Here is a 20,857-nt window from a genome sequence, read left to right as displayed (position 1 = left end):
GGATTCCACTGCTTTTTGCATTCATTTTCACGTGCGCTTCGTCTTTTTCTTGCGTCATCTTCCGAAAATATGAACGCTAGTTCCCTTAGAATACCTTTAAATGCTTCGACCTCATTGCCTCCGCGACCTACTAATGATTGCTGGTATTTCAATGGTAGCTTCATCGCGCATAATTTAATCAACTCTCCGTCACTGTATGGTACATCTAAGCATTGAGTTTTGTTTGCCATTACTTCGAAAAATTTCACGGGGCTCTTCTCTCCTGAATTTTCAAAATATGGGTTCTGTAATAATTCGTACTTCATTCTGTTCTGTGCTTCGCTGGACCAGTATCGTGAGAGAAACTTCTGTCTGAAATCTTCGTACGATCGGCATGTCGCTGCAACATTCTGCTTGGTTTCTGCGACTGTTCGTGACATGCGTGCACATATAAAGACTAATTTGTGTGCTAGCGTCCAGTGTTCTGGTAATCCTACTCGGAATTGATCAATAAAAGTTCGTGGATGTAATGAGTTTCCTTCTCGAAAGTGTTGAAATTTTCTGACTGTGAGGAAATGATCGTTGTCGTACTTCGTCATAGTTCCATATGAAATTCGCGATTCTTCGCCGCTTTTGTTTCTGATCATTTCTCCCGTCGTTCTTTCCGGTTGTGGTAGACCCATTGGATATTGTCCACTGTAACTTTCGCGTACCCACGGTGCAGGCTGTCTGATTTCACATATGCTACTTTCCGCTTGTGATTGGAATCACAAATGCATAATGTCTTCCTTAATTACTTGTTTTTCCGGTGCTGTTACAGATACGGATGTGGTTGCAGACTCAGTGCTTGTTCGATCTTGTTCACTACGCTCTTCAATGGTTTGCAACAACTCTGTTCGCAATTTCTGAAATTGTCGCTTCGTTTGCGCTTCTATTTTGACTATGCGGTTATCATAATTTTTTAAGAGCTGCTATTGTGATACGTTTGTGTAACACACTGTTTTCAACAATTTCACGCGCTGTACCTGCTGCTTGTCTAGTAATTTCGTTTATCTGTTTCTTTAGTTTCTTGACTTCTCCCTGGGTGTTGTTACGTAATGTTTTGATTTCGTCCTCAGTGTCATTACGCAATGTTTGTACGTCCGCTTGTACCTTGTCAATGTCTGTTCTCAATTGATTGTGACCTGTTATTAAGTGTCCAATCACTTCTCGACATTCTTTTGCCTCGTCTTCAATACTTAGTTGTAACTGATTTTTTGTTTTGTTTTATTCTTTAATCTCACGCATTTGTCTCGTGGTTTCTGCATTCTGAATTTGAATTTGGTTCGCTATGTCTTTATTTTGCCTTGTCATGGTTTCCGTAATTTGTTGTAATAATTCTGCCAGATTGGTGGGTCCTATTGCGTTTTGTTCCGACGCCCTACGCTCTGTGTTTTCGCCCAAGTGTTGGTTCGCAACCGATTGCATTGGCCTGTGCTGTGACACGTTTCTGCTCGCATTCCTTGTACTCTGTGGTGAGGGAGCTCTGATTACTTGTACTATGGGTTCTACGTATTCAAGACGCAAGTTAGAATCCTCATCGACTGTCTCTCTACATTCCTGCTCCTATGTCGTATGCTGACCTAGGTTTTCTATGCCTTGGCGTACATTATCCTCGTTATGGTGCGTTATATGTCCTATTTCCCGCGATACTGCATCGTCTCTTGTACTGTCCTCTATTCTCTGTCCATTTTCATGCTGGGTCTCTACCTCAATTCGGTCAAGGTCTCGATTTGCCATTGCTAATCTTTCCGAATCCCTTATTTTCTGTTTTAAAAGCAATTCACGCTCCCTACTTCGAGTCAACATGCGCTCATACGATCTCACGCGATTCATAAATATTTTATTCACACGGCGCTCATACGATATCACGAATTTCAAAACTTTTTTGTTCACACGACTTGACACTACCAAGACTGACAAACCATTCACTTACTTGTTGGGTCAGAACCAACTTGTCAACGATGTATCCGCCACCTGTGCGCTTGCATTGGAGAGAAAACTTAATTCCAACAATGTTAAAATTCATAACTTAATTATGCTATTGCCTCTGCTAGAATTCTCACTTTTTCTTGAACACTTTTACTATCTATCGCTGCAGCTACTGTTTTCGACTATGTATAACTTTAGAAAAAAAATTTTACTACGAAAATTATTTAACAGGATATTTTTCTGACCTACTTAGGCATGTGGTCGACCTTCAATCATGGTATTTTACCATCCTGGCAGGGTCGCCATTTTCTAAACATTCATGGTGGTGTCTGTTTGTACTATATCGTGTCTCCCTACCACTTTCGCGCAACAACGCTCTGAGCGTGTTTTTTAGGGAATTAACTAGTTTGAACCTGGGACCTGTTGCTGGTAAGGAGACGCCAGACCACACATGACATGTAGAATTCAGAAGAGTTCAGTGAGACTAGCGATGATATAACCAAATACTAAATGATCACAGCGTCAGCTCCACTGCACTCCCTGTAAAAGAATCTTAATACTAACTAAATTTAGTGGAAAGGGTTCAAGGCTTTCCTATTTTTAGTTAGCTGGTAAAATAACGTCGAAAAAGCAGTTAAGTTTACCATTGGAAATTTTATTCTACTCACAAAACATCGTTTATAAATTGCACTACTGATAAAAGGAAATGTTTTAATAGAGGATGGTAAAAACCAACAACAAATCGAAGTCACCATTCGCCTTCCCCACATGATCATTCCACCTCATGTCGCTTTGCAACATTGCACCAAGATATTTAAACGACTTGACCGTCTCAACCAGGACGCTAGGAATATTGTATTGGAACATTAGAGGTTTCTTCTTCCTACCCATCCGCAATAACGTACTTTTTTTTGTTTTACAGCTAGCTGCCAGTCATAACACAACCTAAAAATTTTGTCTAAGTCGTCTTGTATCTTCCTAAAGACAGTCAACTTTGTCACCTTACTGTACGCCACAGCATCATCAGCAAAACAACCTCAGAATGCTGCTTTCCCTCCCTGCCAGTTCATTTACGTATATAGGGTACAACAGCGGTCCTATCACACTTTCCTGGGGCCCTGCTCACTGTACCTTCGCCTCTGATGAACAACATACATCTACACCCACATCTATATGGTTACATGGCACACTTAAGTGCCTGGCAGAGGGTTCATCGAACCATTTTCATACTACTTCTCTACCATTGCACTCTCGAATGGCGCGTGGGGAAAAGGAACATCTGAATCTTTCCGTTCGAGCTCTGATTTCTCTTATTTTATTGTGCTGATCATTTCTCCCTACGTAGGAGGGTGTCAACAAAATATTTTCGCATTCCGAACAGAAAGTTGGTGACTGAAATTTCGTAAATAGATCTCGCCGCAAAGAAAACCGCCTTTGTTGCAGTGACTGCTACCCCAACTCGAGTATAATATCAGTGACACTCTCCCCCATATTGCGCTATAACACGAAACGAGCTGCCCTTCTTTGCATCTTTTCGATGTCCTCCGTCAATCCTACCTAGTAAGGATCCCACACCACGCAGTAAATATTCCAGCAGAGGACGGACAAGTGTAACGTAGGCTGTCTCTTCAGTGGGTTTGTCGCATCTTCTAAGTGTTCTGCCAAAAAAGTGCAGCCTTTGTTTTGCCTTCCCCACTACTGGCCTGTATTACTGAGGAAGTCTTCGAGCCACTCACATACCTGTCAACTTGTTCCATATACTCGTTGCTTCGTTAGAAGCCTGCAATGGGGCACCGTATCAAACCCTTTTTGGAGATCTAGAAATATGGAATCTGTCTGTTGTCCTTCAGCCACAGTTTCAGTATATCAGGTGTGAAAAGGGGAAGCTAAGTTTCGCACGAGCGATGTTTCTAGGATTCTGCTGATTCGTGGAATGTTTGGTCATTCTAAGGCAAGGCGGCGCATACCTCTGGAAGCACGGGAGTCTCCCTCCCTCCCACCTCCAATCAAGCCCCCCTTCCCTACTATACTAGACGGGCAGGCGTGTGTGTGTGTGAGGGGGGGGGGGGGGGGGGAATAACCGCAAGGCGCACAGGCGCAGAAGCACCTTAACAAGTCATGACAGATCCGCTCATTATACCTGTCTGATGATATTATCCGTCTTCAGGCCACGAGTGGCGTACCGGGACCACCCGATCGCCGTGTCCTCAGTGCAGGATGGAGATAGGAGTGGCGTGGGGTCAGCACACCGCTCTCCCTGTCGTTATGTTGGTATTCTTGACCGAAGCCGCTACTATTCGGTCGAGTAGCTACTAAATTGGCATCACGAGGCTGAGTGCACCCCGAAAAATGGCAACAGCGCATGGCGGCTGGATGGTCACCCATCCAAGTGCCGGCCACGCCCGACAGCGCCTAACTTCGGTGATCTCGCCTGACGATGTTGTTGTTGTGGTCTTCAGTCCTGAGACTGGTTTGATGCAGCTCTCCATGCTGCTCTATCCTCTGCAAGCTTCTTCATCTCCCAGTACCTACTGTAAACTACATTCTTCTGAATCTGCTTGGTGTATTCATCTCTTGGTCTCCCTCTACGAGTTTAACCCTCCACGCTGCCCTCCAGTACTAAATTGGTGATACCTCAGAACATGTCCTACCAACCGATCCCTCCTTCTGGTCAAGTTGTGCCACAAACTCTCGTCTCCCCAATCCTTTTCAACACTTCTTCATTAGTTATGTCATCTACCCATCTAATCTTCAGCATTCTTCTGTAGCACCACATTTCAAAAGCTTCTATTCTCTTCTTGTCCAAACTATTTATCGTTCATGTTGCACTTCCATACATGGCTACACTCCATACAAATACTTTTAGAAACGACTTCCTGACACTTAAATCTGTACTCGATGTTAACAAATTTCTCTTCTTCAAAAACGCTTTCCTTGCCATTGCCAGTCTACATTTTATATCCACTCTACTTCGACCATCATCAGTTATTTTGCTCCCCAAATAGCAAAACTCCTTTAGTACTTTAAGTGTCTCATTTCCCAATCTAATTCCCTCAGCATCACCCAACTTCATTCGACTACATTCCATTATCCTCGTTTTGCGTTTGTTGATTTTCATCTTATATCCTCCGTTCAACTGCTCTTCCAAGTCCTTTGTGTCTCTGAGAGAATTACAATGTCATCGGCGAACCTCAAAGATTTAATTTCTTCTCCATGGATTTTAATACCTACTCCGAATTTTTCTTTTGTTTCCTTCACTGCATGCTATCGCGATTGCGATTTATCGTGTCGCGACATTGCTGCTCACGTTGGTCGAGATCCAATGACTGTTAGCAGAATATGGAATCGGGTTCAGGAGAGTAATACGGAACGCCGTGCTGGATCCCAACGGCCTCGTATCACTAGCAGTCGAGATGACAGGCATCTTATCCGCAGGGCTGTAACGGATCGTACAGCCACGTCTCGATCCCCGAGTCAACAGATGGGGACGTTTGCAAGACAACAAGTATCTGCACGAACAATTGAACGACGTTTGCAGCATCATGGACTATCAGCTCGGAGACCACGGCTGCGGTTACCCTTGACGCTGCATCACACACAGGAGCGCCTGCGATGGTGTACTCAGTGACGAACCTGGGTGCACGAATGGAAAAACGTCATTTTTTCGGATGAATCCACGTTCTGTTTACAGCATCATGATGGTCGCATCCGTGTTTGGCGACATCGCGGTGAACGCACATAGGAAGCGTCTATTGGTCATCGCCATACTGGCGAATCACCCAGAGAGATGGTATGGGGTGCGATTGGTTACACGTCTCGGTCACCTCTTGTTCGCATTGACGGCACTTTGAACAGTGGACGTTTCATTTCAGACGTGCTACGACCAGTGGTTCTACCCGCCATTCGATCCCTGCGAAACCCTACATTTCAGCAGGATAATGCACGACCGCATGTTGCAGGTCCTATACGAGGCTTTCTGGATACAGAAAATGTTCGAGTGCTGCCCTGGCCAGCATATTCTCCAGATCTCTCACCAACTGAAAGCGTCTGGTCAATGGTGCCGTGCAACTGGCTCGTCACAATACGCCAGTCACTACTCTCGATGAACTGTGGCATAGTGTTGAAGCTGCATGGGTAGGTGTACCTGTACACGCCATCCAAGCTCTGTTTGACTCAATGCCCAGGCGTATCAAGGCCGTTTTTTCGGTCCATTGGTGGTTGTTCTAAGTACTGATTTCTGAGGACCTATGCACCGAAAGTGCGTGAAAATGTATTCACATTTCAGTTCTAGTATAATATATTTGTCCAATGAATACCCGTTTATAATCTGCATTTCTTCTTGTTGTAGCAATTTTATTGGCCAGTAGTCTATTTTGACATCTAAATGAAGTGATTTAATTTCATCAACCATTACCGATTATTAATAACGTATAAACTACAAAGTTTTAATACTAATTGATCTTTTTTTAATATGTTCAGTAAGTGGAACTAGGTGTAATTTCTCAATCCTGCCTCTGGCATGGATGTGTGTGATGTTAGGTTAATTAGATTTAAGTAGTTCTAAGTTCTAGGGGACTGATGGCCTCAGATGTTAAGTCCCATAGTGCTCGGAGCCATTTGAACCATTCTGAGCTTGTTTTAAGTCACCTGGAAGACATCGAATCTTACAACAGATGCTCGTAAAAGCTTCGCGTATACCGTGCACCCGTCAAGAACACTTGTTACCCTGCCTCGTAGTATCAGGGAGTCGTGGAGACTATGCAGCGTTCTTACGCACACGGTGTGCGACATTCGGTTCTCTTGTGACGTGTGGATTTCCGTAGCGCGAGCGCCGAGCTGTTGTGTAGCGCCAGGAGACAAACAGCTTTGATCTTGGCCGGGACCAGAGAGGCAGGCAGGCAGCCTCGCTGCCCTTGCCTCTAAACGGCAGTGCGGCGATTATGCGGACCCCGTAATTTGGCCCGCTTGAGCACTGCGGCCTCCGAGCTAAACACAGGGTTCCATGATGTACGACTCGTGCGGTCGCCGTGATCGCTGCGCTCCCACACTACGCCAGAATGTCGCGAGGCGCGCGTTTTGGCCAGCTATACGGGAAGACAGAGAGACCGACGCTGCCGGCTGGTTATACAGGTGTTAGAAGCATACGTCCGGTGCGGGCTGTCATTCTTGTACGGAGATATATTGATGCTTAAGGGCAGCCGGAACGTTCTATCTACTCCACGTTAATTTCAGCAAATACACTACTGGCCACTAAAATTGCTACACCAACAACAAATGCATATGATAAACGGGTATTCATTGGACTAATATATTATACTAGAATTGACATGTGATTAAATTATCACGCAATTTGGGTGCATAGATCCTGACAAAATCAGTACCCACAACAACAACCTCTGGCCGTAATAACGGCCTTCATACGTCTGGGCATTGAGTCAAACAGAGCTTGGATGGCGTGTACAGGTACAGCTTCAACATGATACCACAGTTCATCAAGAGTAGTGATGAGCCAGTTGCTCGGCCACCATTGACCAGACGTTTTCAAATGGTGAGGGATCTGGAGAATGTGCTGGCCAGGGCAGCAGTCGAACATTTTCTGTATCCAGAAAGGACCGTACAGGACCTGCAACATGCGGTCGTGCATTATCCTGCTGAAATGTAGGGTTTCGTAAGGATCGAATTAATGGTATAGCCACAGGTCATAACACATCTGAAATGTAACGTCCACAGTTAAGAGTGGCGTCAATGCGAACAAGAGGTGACCGAGACGTGTAACCAATGGCACCCCATAACATCACGCAGGGTGATACGCCGGTGTGGCGATAACGAACACACGCTTCCAATGTGCGTTCACCGCGATGTCGCCAAACACGGATGCGACCATCACGATGCTGCAAACAGAACCTGGATTCATCCGAAAAAATGGGCGTTTTTACCGTTCCTGCACCCAGGTTCGTCGTCGAGTACACCATCGCAGGCGCACGTGTCTGTGATGCAGCATCAAGGGTAACCGCAAACACGGTCTCCGAGCTGATAGTCCATGCTGCTGACAAACGTCGTCGAACTGTTTGTGCAGATGGTTGTTGTCTTGCAAACGACCCCATCTGTTGACTCGGGGATCGAATGTTATCGTTGTCAGATTCTAGTACAGTAAAAACTCGATTAACCATCACTCTTTAAACCGTCAGTTCCTGTTAACCGTCACTGCTGTAACAGCATAATTATACTGTAATAACAGAATGCTCTAAGGTGCAGTGACGCGTTCGCTTTGCTTTTTAGTGGGAAGTGAAGGCAGAAGAAATTGACTGACTATTTCCAAGCTAGATAATCTATTTCACCTGTAAGTTTATAGTACAGCACAGTACTGTACATTACGTATTTTGCAACTTTTGTAGTTACTGTACGGATGTCTTTGTCATGTAATAAATAGACTCATTTGCTATTAGGATCTTGTTTATTTTGTTTTAGCTCCGAAATTTATTATATTACTGTGAGACTGATATGTGTCTATACATAAAATAATTGATTGAGGTTATGTTTTGGAGGAATACAGTGTTTCTGTTATCCGTCTATTCGCTCAACCGTCACGACCACGGTACCGAAGATGAAGGTTAATCGAGTTTCCACTGTACTATAAATTTATTTGTGGAAGTGTTCTGATTGGGGGTTGTTGTAGGTACTGCTTGAGGTAGCTAACTTCCGCTTCATTGCAAAGTAACATCTTTAATGACTTTTGGTATGTCCTGTTTGGTTTCTTCACGCACGCACGAGGGTAATCCCAAAAGTAAGGTCTCCTATTTTTTATAAGTATATAGACTTGTTTATTTCTACAATGGTTTACATCAGTTTACAGCTTGAACATTTAGCTATTTTTCGACATAATCAGCATTTCTGTCGATGCATTTTTGTAGACGCTGTGACAGTTTTTGTAGGCCCATTCATACCATCTCGCCGCCATGCTTTTCAGGAAGTTATGAACCTCTTCTTTCACCTCGTCGTCGGAGCTGAATCGCTTTCCGGCCAAATGTTCTTTTAACATGGGATCAGGTGAGAGTCACTGGGTGCCAAGTCAGGACTATAGGGTGGGTGGGATGATTATGTTCCACTGAAAGTGTTGCAGGAGAGCAACTGTTTGCCGAGCGATGTGTGGGCGAGCGTTGTCATGGAGAATGTGTACGCCCTTGCTCAACATTCCTCTTCTCCGTTTCTGAATTGCCCGTTTGAGTTTTTTCAAAGTCTCACAGTACCTGCCAGCATTAATTGTGGTGCCAGTGGGCATAAAGTCGACCAACAATACCCCTTTCCGATCCCAAAAACCGGTTGTCATGACTTTACCGGCAGACTGTGTTTCTTTCAATTTCCGCGGCTTTGGCGAAGAAGATGCTGCCACTGGCGTGATTGTTGCTTGGTCTCAGGTGTAAAGTGGTATGCCACGGTTTCGTCACCCGTGACAACTTGAGTCCAGAAAGTTGTCCTGTTCGGCTGCAAAGCGGTGAAGAAATGCCCGGGCAGCATCAACTCGTTGCCGCATGTGGTCATCAGTCAGCATGCGTGGCACACCTTCCGGTAGTTTAATGTTTACGTTAAAATTCTGTGAGCGGAGCGGGTGCTTCGGGAAACCTCAGGAACCGAAGTGCAGAGATCATCCAGGGTGATCCGCCGATCTTCACGCATGCTTTGCTCAACCTTCGACACTGTCTCCTCAGAAATTGACGGTCTCCCGCTCCTTTGTTCGTCGTGAATTTCGGTCCGACCAGCTGCAAACTCTCTACACCACTTACGAGCATTTTCGACATCCATACACGACTAACCATACACTTATGTCAATTGGCGATGAATTTCAATCGGTGCAGTGCCCTTTGCGTTCAAAACCGAATAACTGCGCCCAATTCGCACTTGGCGGTAACATCCAACGGGAGCTCCATTCTCAACGGCTGCCAAGCCAAGACTGAGCGCCTCATCGCGGCGTGCGCATGTTTTTACACAGCGCGTGGAGCACTCTTCATAACAGTCTGACCAACTGCCACACAAACAGAGTTACAACCTTACGTTTGGGATTACCCTCGTAAAATGTCGAATAAAGGCATTTCACACAATCTGTATATCACCCTGAAGAATCCAGCTAGATGACAGTGAGAAATGCATGGAAATCGATCCTGTATCATCGGAGATTACCTCCAACAGACAGACAGAAAGATGCGGTTGCTGATTTTGGTTTACAAATCAAATAGCTCTGAGCACTATGGGACTCAACTGCTGTGGTCATTAGTCCCCTAGAACTTAGAACTACTTAAACCTAACTAACCTAAGGACATCACACACATCCATGCGCGAGGCAGGATTCGAACCTGCGACCGTAGCAGTCGCACGGTTCCGGACTGCGGGCCTAGAACCGCGAGACCACTTTTAGTTTATAGTAAGTAGTCAATAACAGCTGAACGAAACTGACTGCGTTATTCTGTTATTCAGTTTGCCGCAGGAAACGGGGAGCGAAACGTTAAAATGATATAAAACTGAAACTTGCTTCTACTTTATCGGGATCTAGCTGTTTCGGTGGTTTTGATGACGATGAAACTTTCGGAAGAAAAAATCGATAAGTGTCGCCTTCTGTTTCGTCAGTTTTATTGAAGTTGTTTGATTTTCGAATCCACTTCGCCATCAACGTTGTGGCCGAGCGGTTCTAGGCGCATCAGTGCGGAACCGCGCTGCTGCTACGATCGTAAGTTCGACTCCTGCCTCGGGCATGGATGTGTCTGATGTCCTTAGTTAGGTTAAGTAGTTCTAAGGAGACTGATGACCTCACATGTTAAGTCCCATAGTGCTTAGAGCCATTTGAACCAAACTTCGCCGAGGGAGGCGTTAACTTCGTCTAGTGTATTTTGTCTATTTTTATCAGCCTAAGCTGTACTGTATATTTCACATGGTGTGCGATAGAAGCGTACCTAAATCGCTCTTTTCACTCATTTTAAATTTGTTAAATAAATTGAAAATTACAAAATTGTAGAACCGAGAAAAACGCGTCTGTCACTTAGCGGAATTAAAGTTTCTACTGAACCATATAAAGCCGGCCGTGGTGGCCGAGTGGTTCTAGGCGCTTCAGTCCGGAACCACGCGGGTGCTACGGTCGCAGGTTCAAATCCTGCCTCGGGCATAGATCTGTGTGATGTCCTTAGGTTAGTTAGGTTTGGGTAGTTCTAAGTCTAGGAGACTGATGAAAAATGGTTCAAATGGCTCTAAGCGCTATGGAACTTAACATCTGAGGTCATCATCTACATCTACATGACTACTCTGCAATTCACATTTAAGTGCTTGGCAGAGGGTTCATCGAACCACAATCATACTATCTCTCTACTATTCCACTCCCGAACAGCGAGCGGGAAAAACGAACACCTAAACCTTTCTGTTCGAGCTCTGATTTCTCTTATTTTATTTTGATGATCATTCCTACCTATGTAGGTTGGGCTCAACAAAATATTTTCGCATTCGGAAGAGAAAGTTGGTGACTGAAATTTCGTAAAAAGGTCTCGCCGCGACGAAAAACGTCTATGCTGTAAAGACTTCCATCCCAACTCGTGTATCATATCTGCCACACTCTCTCCCCTATAACGTGATAATACAAAACGAGCTGCCCTTTTTTGCACCCTTTCGATGTCCTCCGTCAATCCCACCTGGTAAGGATCCCACACCGCGCAGCAATATTCTAACAGAGGACAGTCCCCTAGACTTAGAACTACTTAAACCTAACTAACTTAAGGACATCACACACATCCATGCCCGAGGCAGGATTCGAACCTGCGACCGTAGCAGCAGCGCGGTTCCAAACTGAAGCGCGTAGAACCGCTCGGCCACCGCCCGGGGGACTGATGACCTCAGATGTTAAGTACCATAGTGCTTAGAGCCATTTGAATTTTGAACGATATAAACAAGTCAAGGAAGACGAAATCAGAGCGGTGGCGGTCTTTGTCGAAGCTTGAAAGGCGGTATCGGCCTTTCGACGTGTGTCAAAGGCGGCTGTGGGTGAGGCGAAAAGTCATGCAAACAAATGATTGTAAATAATAATGGCAGAATTGCTAACGTTTTAAGGTTGTCGGTAAGAGTTGAAGCGAGGTGGTGCAGTAGTTAGCACACTGGACTCGCATTCGGGAGGACGACGGTTCAATCCCGTCTCCAGCCATCCTGATTTAGGTTTTCCGTGATTTCCATAAATCGTTTCAGGCAAATGCCGGGATGGTTCCTTTGCAAGGGCACGGTCGAATTCCTTCCCCATCCTTCCCTAACCCGAGCTTGCGCTCCGTGTCTGATGACCTCGTTGTCGACGGGACGTTAAACAACACTAACCTAACCTAACCTAAGAGTTGAAGTTTAGAGTTGTACTACAAAGCACAGTTTTGTCGTGTTTGTATACATGTAACGTCGCGATGCTTACAAATCGTCAAAACTCTCCACCCCCCCCTCCGTCTCCCTTAACGTGTGACGCAATATGTGTGTGTTGCCCTTTACGTGAGTAATGTGAACCACCTCCAACCAGCAATAAATAAAGTTACGAGTGGCTACTTCTGCATTAAGTCCTCAAACGTGAACGGCAATTTTCTGTGTGGGTAGTGGGCAATCGTTGGGAGGCTGGATAGCCTCAGTGGAGAGCGAATAAGGTGAAATAAATAAAGTCGTGTAACAAGGCGTGCGCGACTTCACGTAGCGGAAATTGCTTCTTTCGAAGCGAGTTTGCGATTTATTTGCTTTACAAGGCGTCGGCCTGGAACTGTATGAGTTTTCCAGAGTTCAGAAGCACCGTGTCAGCTGTCTACTGCACCCCTAAATTGCGAATGCAATTTGGACCACCTGCTACTGGTATCGAGGTCTGCAGTCCAAAGACTGGTTTGACGCAAGCATTCCTTGCTGCTCTATCATGTTCAAGCCTCTTTGTCTCCGAACAACTACTGAAACCCAAATCCTTCGGAATACGCCTACTGTATTCATCCCTCGATATTTTCGAACAATTTTAATCTCCGCACTCTCCCCCCCTCCCCCGCCCCCCCCCTGAAACCCCCTCTCCCACACACACATTTCTCTCCATTACCAAACTCAAGAATTTTTGATGCCCTAGTATGTGTCCTGTCAACCGATTTCGTCTTTTAGTCAAGTTGTTGCATAGATTTATTTTTTTTCTAAATTCCGTATAGTACCTCGTCATTGGTTGTTTGGTCTGCCCGTTTACTCTCCGGCATTTTTCTGTAGCACCACATTTCTAAAGCTTCTATTCTCTTCTTGTCTAAACTATTTATCGTCCACATTTCAGTTCCATACAGGGCTACACTCCAAAGAAATACTTTCAGAACAACTTGCTGACATGAAACTTCCTGTCAGATTAAAAATGTGTGCCGGACCGAGACTCACACTCGGGACCTTTGCCCGCGAAAGGCAAAGGTCCCGAGTTCGAGTCTCGGTCCGGCACACAGTTTTAACCTGCCCGGAAGTTTCATATCAGCGCACACTCCGCTGTAGAGTGAAAATTTCAATCTAGAAATTTGCTGACACTTAAATCTATACTCGATGTTAACGCTTTCCTTGCATTGTCAGTCTACATTTTATACCCTCTCTACTTCGACCATCATCACTTATTTTGCTCCCCAAATAACAAACACTTTATGTGTCTCATTTCTAATTCCCTCACCATCACCTGATTTAATTCGACAACATTCCATTATCCTCGTTTTGCTTTGGTTGATGTTCATCTTATATCCTCCTTTCAAGTCACCGTTCATTCCGTTCAGCTGCTCTTCCAGGTCCTTTGCTGTCTGTGCCAGAATTCAATGTCATCGGCAAACGTCAAAGTTTTTATTTCTTCTCCATGGATTTTTATTCCTACTCCAACTTTTTCTTTTGTTTCCTTTTTGGAAATTTTGTGGTATGTTCCTATGGCACCAAACTACTAAGGTCATCGGTCTCTAGGCCTACACACTACTTAATCTAACTAACTTAGGCTAAGGACAACACACACACCCATGCCCGAGGGAGGACTCCAAGTTCCGACGGGGGTAGCCGCGCGAAGGGTGGCAAAATTCCTTTGACCGCACGGCTTTTTCCTTTAATACTTGCTCAATATACAGATTGAATAACATCAGGGATAGACTACAACCCCGACTCACTCTCTGCTTCCCTTTCGTGCCCCTCGGCTCTTATTACTGCCGTCTGGTTGCTGTACAAATTGTAAATAAACTACAGTGAAATGAACGCCCTTAGCTGCTTACAGGCGTTGACGTACGTCAACGGGCACAGATGAAAATGTGTGCCCCGACCGGGACTCGAACCCGGGATCTCCTGCTTACATGGCAGACGCTCTATCCATCTGAGTACAGATGAAAATGTGTGCCCTGGCCGGGACTCGAACCCGGGATCTCCTGCTTACATGGCAAACGCTCTATCCATCTGAGCCACCGAGGATAGCGCGACTGCAGGGATTTATCTCTGTCACGCCTCCCGCGAAACCCACATTCTCAACGTATTGTCCCGCACTACATTCGTAGTTCACATGTCCGAAAGAACAGATACCATCTCAGTTGGGCGGGGGCACTACGAATGTAGTGCGGAAGCAAGAAGATGCTTAAAACATCAGTGTAGGTCTGTGCTGTGATAGTGCCAGGCCAAACAACAAGGGGTGCAAGCCCCCTCCATGAAAAACACGACCACACCACCGCCTCCGAATTTTACTGTTGGCACTTCACACGCTGGCAGATGACGTTCACCGGGCATCCACCATACCCACACCCTGCCATTGGATCGCCGCATTGTGTACCGTGATTCGTCATTCCACACAACGTTTTTCCACTGTTCAATCATTCAATGTTTACGCTCCTTCCATCAAGCATAGTTTGGCTTTTGCCGGCGTGATATGTCGCTTATCTGCAGCTCCTCGGTCATGAAACCCAAGTTTTCTCACCCCCCGTCTAACTGTCACAGTACTTGCGGTGGATCCTGACGCAGTTTGGAATTCCTGTGTGATGGTCTGGACAGATGTCTGCCTATTACGGCCCTCTTCAACTGTCAGCTGTCTCTGTCAGTCAACATACGATGTCGGCCTGTACGCTTTTGTGCTCTACGTGTCCCTTCACGTTTCCACTTCACTATCACATCGGAAACAGCGTGCCTAGGGATGTTTAGGAGTGTGGAAATCCCGCGTACAGTATGACGCAAGTGACACCCAATCACCTGACCACACTTTCGAAGTCAGTGAGTTTCGGGGAGCGCCCTGTTCTGCTCTATCACGATGTCTAATGAGTACTGACGTCGTTGATGTGGAGTACCTGGCAGTAGGCGGCATCACAATGCATCTAATTTGAAGAACGTATGTTTTTGGGGTGTCTAGATACTTTTGATCACATACTGTATGTATAATGTGTGAAAGAACAGACACCACATATCAGGTTACCTTCCATTCGGAAAGCGGTTGCACTCAGTAACTGTTATATTGACTTGTAAATTATAGGTAGCAGCAATGAGTGGTCCTTATTAAATTTTATTAAGCAGATGTAGATTTCGGGTATAAGCTAGCCATTGTCAATGCTAAGAATACAAGAAGCACATACATGATGTCATAAAAAGTTACAAGTAATGGCTTAACTCATACGATTACTATATTACATATCATTAATGTTTACGTTCAATGCATGTAAGTGCCTGTTGATCGGGCTACACCCACAGTTCATTAAATACTACTGTTTGCGGCTGTGTGGAGAACACAACGGTTGGTTATGTGGCGCCATCTACATGAACTACGTCTGTAAAATTCAAGGGAAGTAAACTGCTTCAAATTTGCATGATAAATACTTAAAATGAATCATAAGTACACTACTGGCCATTAAAATTGCTACACCAAGAAGAAATGCGAATGCTAAAACGCGTATTCATTGGACAAGTATATTATACTAGAACTGACATGCGACTACATTTTCACGCCATTAGGGTCCATAGATCCTGAGAAATCAGTACCCAGAACAACCACCTCTGGCCGTAATAACGGCCTTGACACGCCTGGCCATTGCGTCAAACAGAGCTTGGGTGGCTTGTACAGGTACAGCTGCCCATTCAGCTTCAACACGATACAACAGTTCATCAAGAGTAGTGACTGGCGTAATGTGATGAGCCAGTTGCTCGACCACCATTGACCAGACGTTTTCAATTGCTGAGAGATCTGGAGAATGTTCTGGCCAGGGCAGCAGTCGAACATGTTCTGTATCCAGAAAGGCCCATACAGGTCCTGCAACATGCGGTCCTGCATTATCCTGCTGAAATGTAGTGTTTCGCAGGGATCAAATGAAGGGTAGAGCTACGGGTCGTGACACATCTGAAATGTAACGTCCACTGTTCAAAGCGCCATCAATGCGAACAAGAGGTGACCGAGACATGTAACCAATGGCACTATCACGCCGGGTCATACGCCAGTATGGCGATGACGAATATTCTGCTAACAGTCATTGGATCTGGACCAACGCGAGCGGCAATGTCGCGCTACGATAAACCGCAATCGCGATACGCAACAAACCGACGTGATGGTCCGCACTTCTCCTCCTTACACGAGGCATCACATAACGTTTCGTCAGGCAACGCCGGTCAACTGCTGTTTGTGTATGAGAAATCGGTTGTAAATTTTCCTCATTTTAGCACGTTGTAGGTGTCGCCACCGACGCCAACCATGTGTGAATGCTCTGAAAAACTAATCATTTGCTTATCACAGCATCTTCTTCCTGTCGGTTAAATTTCGCGTCTGTAGCACATCTTCATGGTGTAGCAATTTTAATGGCCAGTAGTGTAAAATTCTTTACATTGTAGTCCGACGTACTTCATATTTTCCGGCAAGTAATAAAATTTCGATGTTCACTCCTTGTGATTCCGTTATTATTACTAAAACATCTAAGTTCGTGAGATGGGTAAAACATTTTAAAAATTTATGAGACACAAGACGACACGTGCTGTATACACTTATTAGTTGATATAGCTTCATTATTTTTATCTTTATATTATATCTCCCTTTATTAAAACATAGCCGGCCGATGTTGCCTAATAGTTGTAGGCGTATCAGTCCGGAACCGCGCGACTGCTACGGTCGCAGTTTCGAATCCTGCCTCGGTCATGGATGTGTGTGATGTCCTTAGGTTAGTTACGTTTAAGTAGTTCTAATTTCTAGGGACTGATGAACTCAGATTTTAAGTCCCATAGCGCTCAGAGCAATTTGCACCATTTTTATTAAAACATAATAAGTATATTGTTCATCATTTTTACTAAAGAGTTCATAGATGGCGCCAAATGTCAGTTAGATTCATGGTTGGTACAATTTGGCTATTCCGCAATAGATATAGAGGGTACTAACTTCATTATCCCTTAAAACTGGTTTTCCTTGTAAAAGCAAAGCAACCCCGATCAACAGGGACATACAAGCATTGAACGAAAACATTAGTGGTATGTAATATACAAACCATATGAGTTAAGCCAGCCGGCCGATGTTGCCGAGCGGTTCTAGGCGCTTCAGTCTGGAACCGCGCGCCCACTACGGTCGCAGGTTCGAATCCTGCCTCGGGCATGGCTGTGTGTGGTGTCCTTGTGTTAGTTAGGTTTAAGTAGTTCTAAGTTCTAGGGTCAGAGCCATTTGAAGTTAAGCCATTACTTGTAACTTTTTATAACATCATCTGACTATGTACTTCTTGTATTCTTAGCATTGAGAATGGCTAGCTTATAGCAGAAATCTAGATCTGCATAATAAAATTTAAAAAGGACGACTCATTGCTGCAATCTATAATTTACAAGACACAGCATATGTGTAAGGTAGAAGTGACATTAATTGTAATTTTGTGCTTTGTTAGCGGGTAATTGTCGCGCTAGTGGAACGCCTCAGTGGAGAGCGATCTTTGTTGAATGCTAATGCGGCGACGTTAATAAAAGGGCGTGTAACAAGACGCGCACAACTTCACATAATGAAAAGTGTTTCTTTCGAGACGGGTCGCGAGACGATAAATATCTTTTCGACGGCTTTATTGTCGTGGCCGGTTGCAAAAAGAGACGAGGTGGAGCGTGGCGTAAAAAAGATTAGGCCTACGGCGAGGCGGAACTGGTTGTGTGGAGGTCGGCCGGCCGGTGGTGTGTGTGTGTGTGTGTGTGTGTGTGTGTGCGTGTGTGTGCGGGCCGTGAAACAAGTTCTGGCTGCAGCTGCAGCCGGCAGCCTTCCTCAAGAGCATAACACGTCACAGCGAAAGCTCAAACCAGACCTGACTTTCTCCACCTGCTGAGAGCGAGGAAGAACGCCGCAAACATACAGTGGATTCACACCTGCAAGTCTTTTGTTCGCCCCGTACTAGAGTACGCTGCACCAGTACAGATGGCAAACACGACAACAGCAGAGAAGATAATGGCAACAGAAAGCAAAAAATGTTACAAATTGATGGAAAGATGAATGCAAGGACCAGAAACGAATTAGTTGACCACAACGTAAAAGTACTCCGTCTCCAGCCCACGAGTGGCCTACCGGGACCATCCGACCGCCGTGTCATCCTCAGGGGAGGATGCGGATAGGAGGGGCGTGGGGTCAGCACACCGCTCTCCCGGTCGTTATGACGGTATTCTTGACCGAAGCCGCTACTATTCGGTCGAGTAGCTCCTCAATTGGCATCAGGAGGCGGAGTGCACCCCGAAAAATGGCAACAGCGCATGGCGCCCCAGATGGTCACCCACCCATGTGCTGACCACGCCCGACAGCGCTTAACTTCGGTGATCTCACAAGAACCGGTGTAGCCACCGCGGCAAGGCCGTTGCCCAAAGCGTAAAAGTACGACGATTAAGGAAAATATTTTTCAATTGGTGAGAGATCAGCAGAATGTGCTGACCAGGGCAGCAGTCGAACATTTTCTGTATCCAGAAAGGCCCATACAGGACCTGCAACATGCGGTCGTGCATTATCCTGCTGAAATGTAGGGTTTCACTGGGATCGAATGACGGGTAGAGCCACGGGTCGTAACACATCTGAAATGTAACGTCCACTGTTCAAAGTACCGTCAATGCGAACTAGGGTGACCGAGACGTGTAACCAATGGCACCCCATACCATCACACTGGGTGATATGCCAGTATGGAGATGAAGAATACACGCTTCCAATGTGCGTTCACCGCGATGTCGCCAAACACGGATGCATAGATCCTGATGAGACCATCGCGATGCTGTAAACAGAACGTGGATTCATCCGAAAAAATGACTTTTTGTCATTCATCTACCCAGGTTCGTCCTTGAATACACCATCGCAGGCGCTCCTGTCTGTGATGGAGCGTCAAGGTAACCGCAGCTGATAGTCCGTGCTGCTGCAAACGTCGTGGAACTGTTCTTGTAGATGGTTGTTGTTTTGCAATCGTCCCCATCTGTTGACTCAGCGATCGAGATGTGGCCTCACGATCCGTTACAGCCATGCGGATAAGATTCCTGTCATCTCGACCAACGCGAGCAGCAATGTCGCGATACGATAAACCGCACTCGCACGCGATTGGGTACAATCCGACCTTTATCAAAGTCGGAAACGTGATGGTACACATTTCTCCTCCTTAAACGAGGCATGACAACAACGTTTCACCAGGCAACGCCGGTCAACTGCTGTTTGTGTATGAGAATTTGGTTCGAAACTTTCCTCATGTCAGCACGTTGTAGGTGTCGCCACCGGCTCCAACCTTGTGTGAATGCTCTGAAAAGCTAATCATTTGCATATCACTGCATCTTCTTCGTGTCGGTTAAATTTCGCGTGTGTAGCTCGTTATCTTCGTAAGTAGTAATTTTAATGGATAATAGTGTATATTACATGAGTGTTGGCTGAAATTACTAGTGACTTCTCGTACTCTTTTCTGCAAATGGTTTACTCATTAAGTATCGAAACGCGTTTAAAGTTTTAAGTAACAATCCAAAGGAATTTTGTGGAGGCTCATAGAGGAAAGTTTCAAAATTTCATGCATTTACGGCTTACGCCCGCATCATTTGGCAATGAATTCAGTCTGCGTCTCTCTCGACTGGAATTACATAAAACAAATTAGCAGTAGCATACAACCTGCAGTAACGAAGTTGGTATGGCGGCGAAAGGACGTAGGCAATGGGCATACGTTCGTATACTCCTGGAAGCGAAAATAATTTTTTTCCTCCTCGTGTTTGCAACGCATTCTGAGACTTCGTTTATCGTCAAAGTTAAGTATTTTTCTGAAATATTCGTTCTAATTTACGCGTAGAGCACGCTTTCTCAGTAACGACCATCTCCGATTTCCTGACTCCCATATGTTCAAGAAATGAAAGATAAAATTACTGTGCGTGAAACAAATGAGAATGACATTTACACTCGTCACAAATAATACACCAATTTTTTTTCGGAATACGTAGCGATTACCGAGAGTGTGGTCGGACATGATTTTAAGACCACAACATAAATTACTGCGAATGAGACTAGCAGCAATTTTCTTTATGATTTAGCTTGTCACAAGTATTTATCTGCGATCGAATCGTTAACAACAGTAGGCAGAGATGAAACGTTACTGCCATAATATTTTCAGACTATAACTCAATATATGAAACATTTTGATTCATCGGATGCATGTTACAAACTACGACGAGCTTCTATGGCTACACTCGCCACACACTTTCCAGAAGGCGATTTTTTAAATTTTGTTTTTATGAACCAAATCGTTGATGTATCATATAAGGAAGTAGGCTATTTCATCATTTGGATCTCTAGGAGCGAACTACAACCACATTCTGTGCATCTTCTTATTCTCCGACACTCTCTTAAACAATTTTTGGGCTCTTGGAAATGTGTCCCGTCTATGCAACTAATTGAAGGCAGTTTATTCCCATACACGTTTTATATATGAAGCATCATCAGGAATAAAGGAAGCGA

The 20,857-nt window shown here is 45.1% G+C and overlaps 1 protein-coding gene and 1 pseudogene across 1 annotated transcript in view; one reads left to right on the top strand and one right to left on the bottom strand.

Annotated features, from left to right (window-relative positions):
- Window positions 1–20,857, top strand: part of LOC126293211 (proton-associated sugar transporter A-like) — a 476,357-nt gene that overhangs the window by 304,992 nt on the left and 150,508 nt on the right. The gene's annotated exons all lie outside the window — the stretch shown is intronic.
- Window positions 18,634–18,751, bottom strand: LOC126293789 (5S ribosomal RNA; annotated as a pseudogene).

The sequence above is a fragment of the Schistocerca gregaria genome, chromosome 10, assembly GCF_023897955.1.
Source record: "Schistocerca gregaria isolate iqSchGreg1 chromosome 10, iqSchGreg1.2, whole genome shotgun sequence".
NCBI lineage: Eukaryota > Metazoa > Arthropoda > Insecta > Orthoptera > Acrididae > Schistocerca > Schistocerca gregaria.
This window is presented reverse-complemented; position numbering and strand designations above follow the sequence as displayed.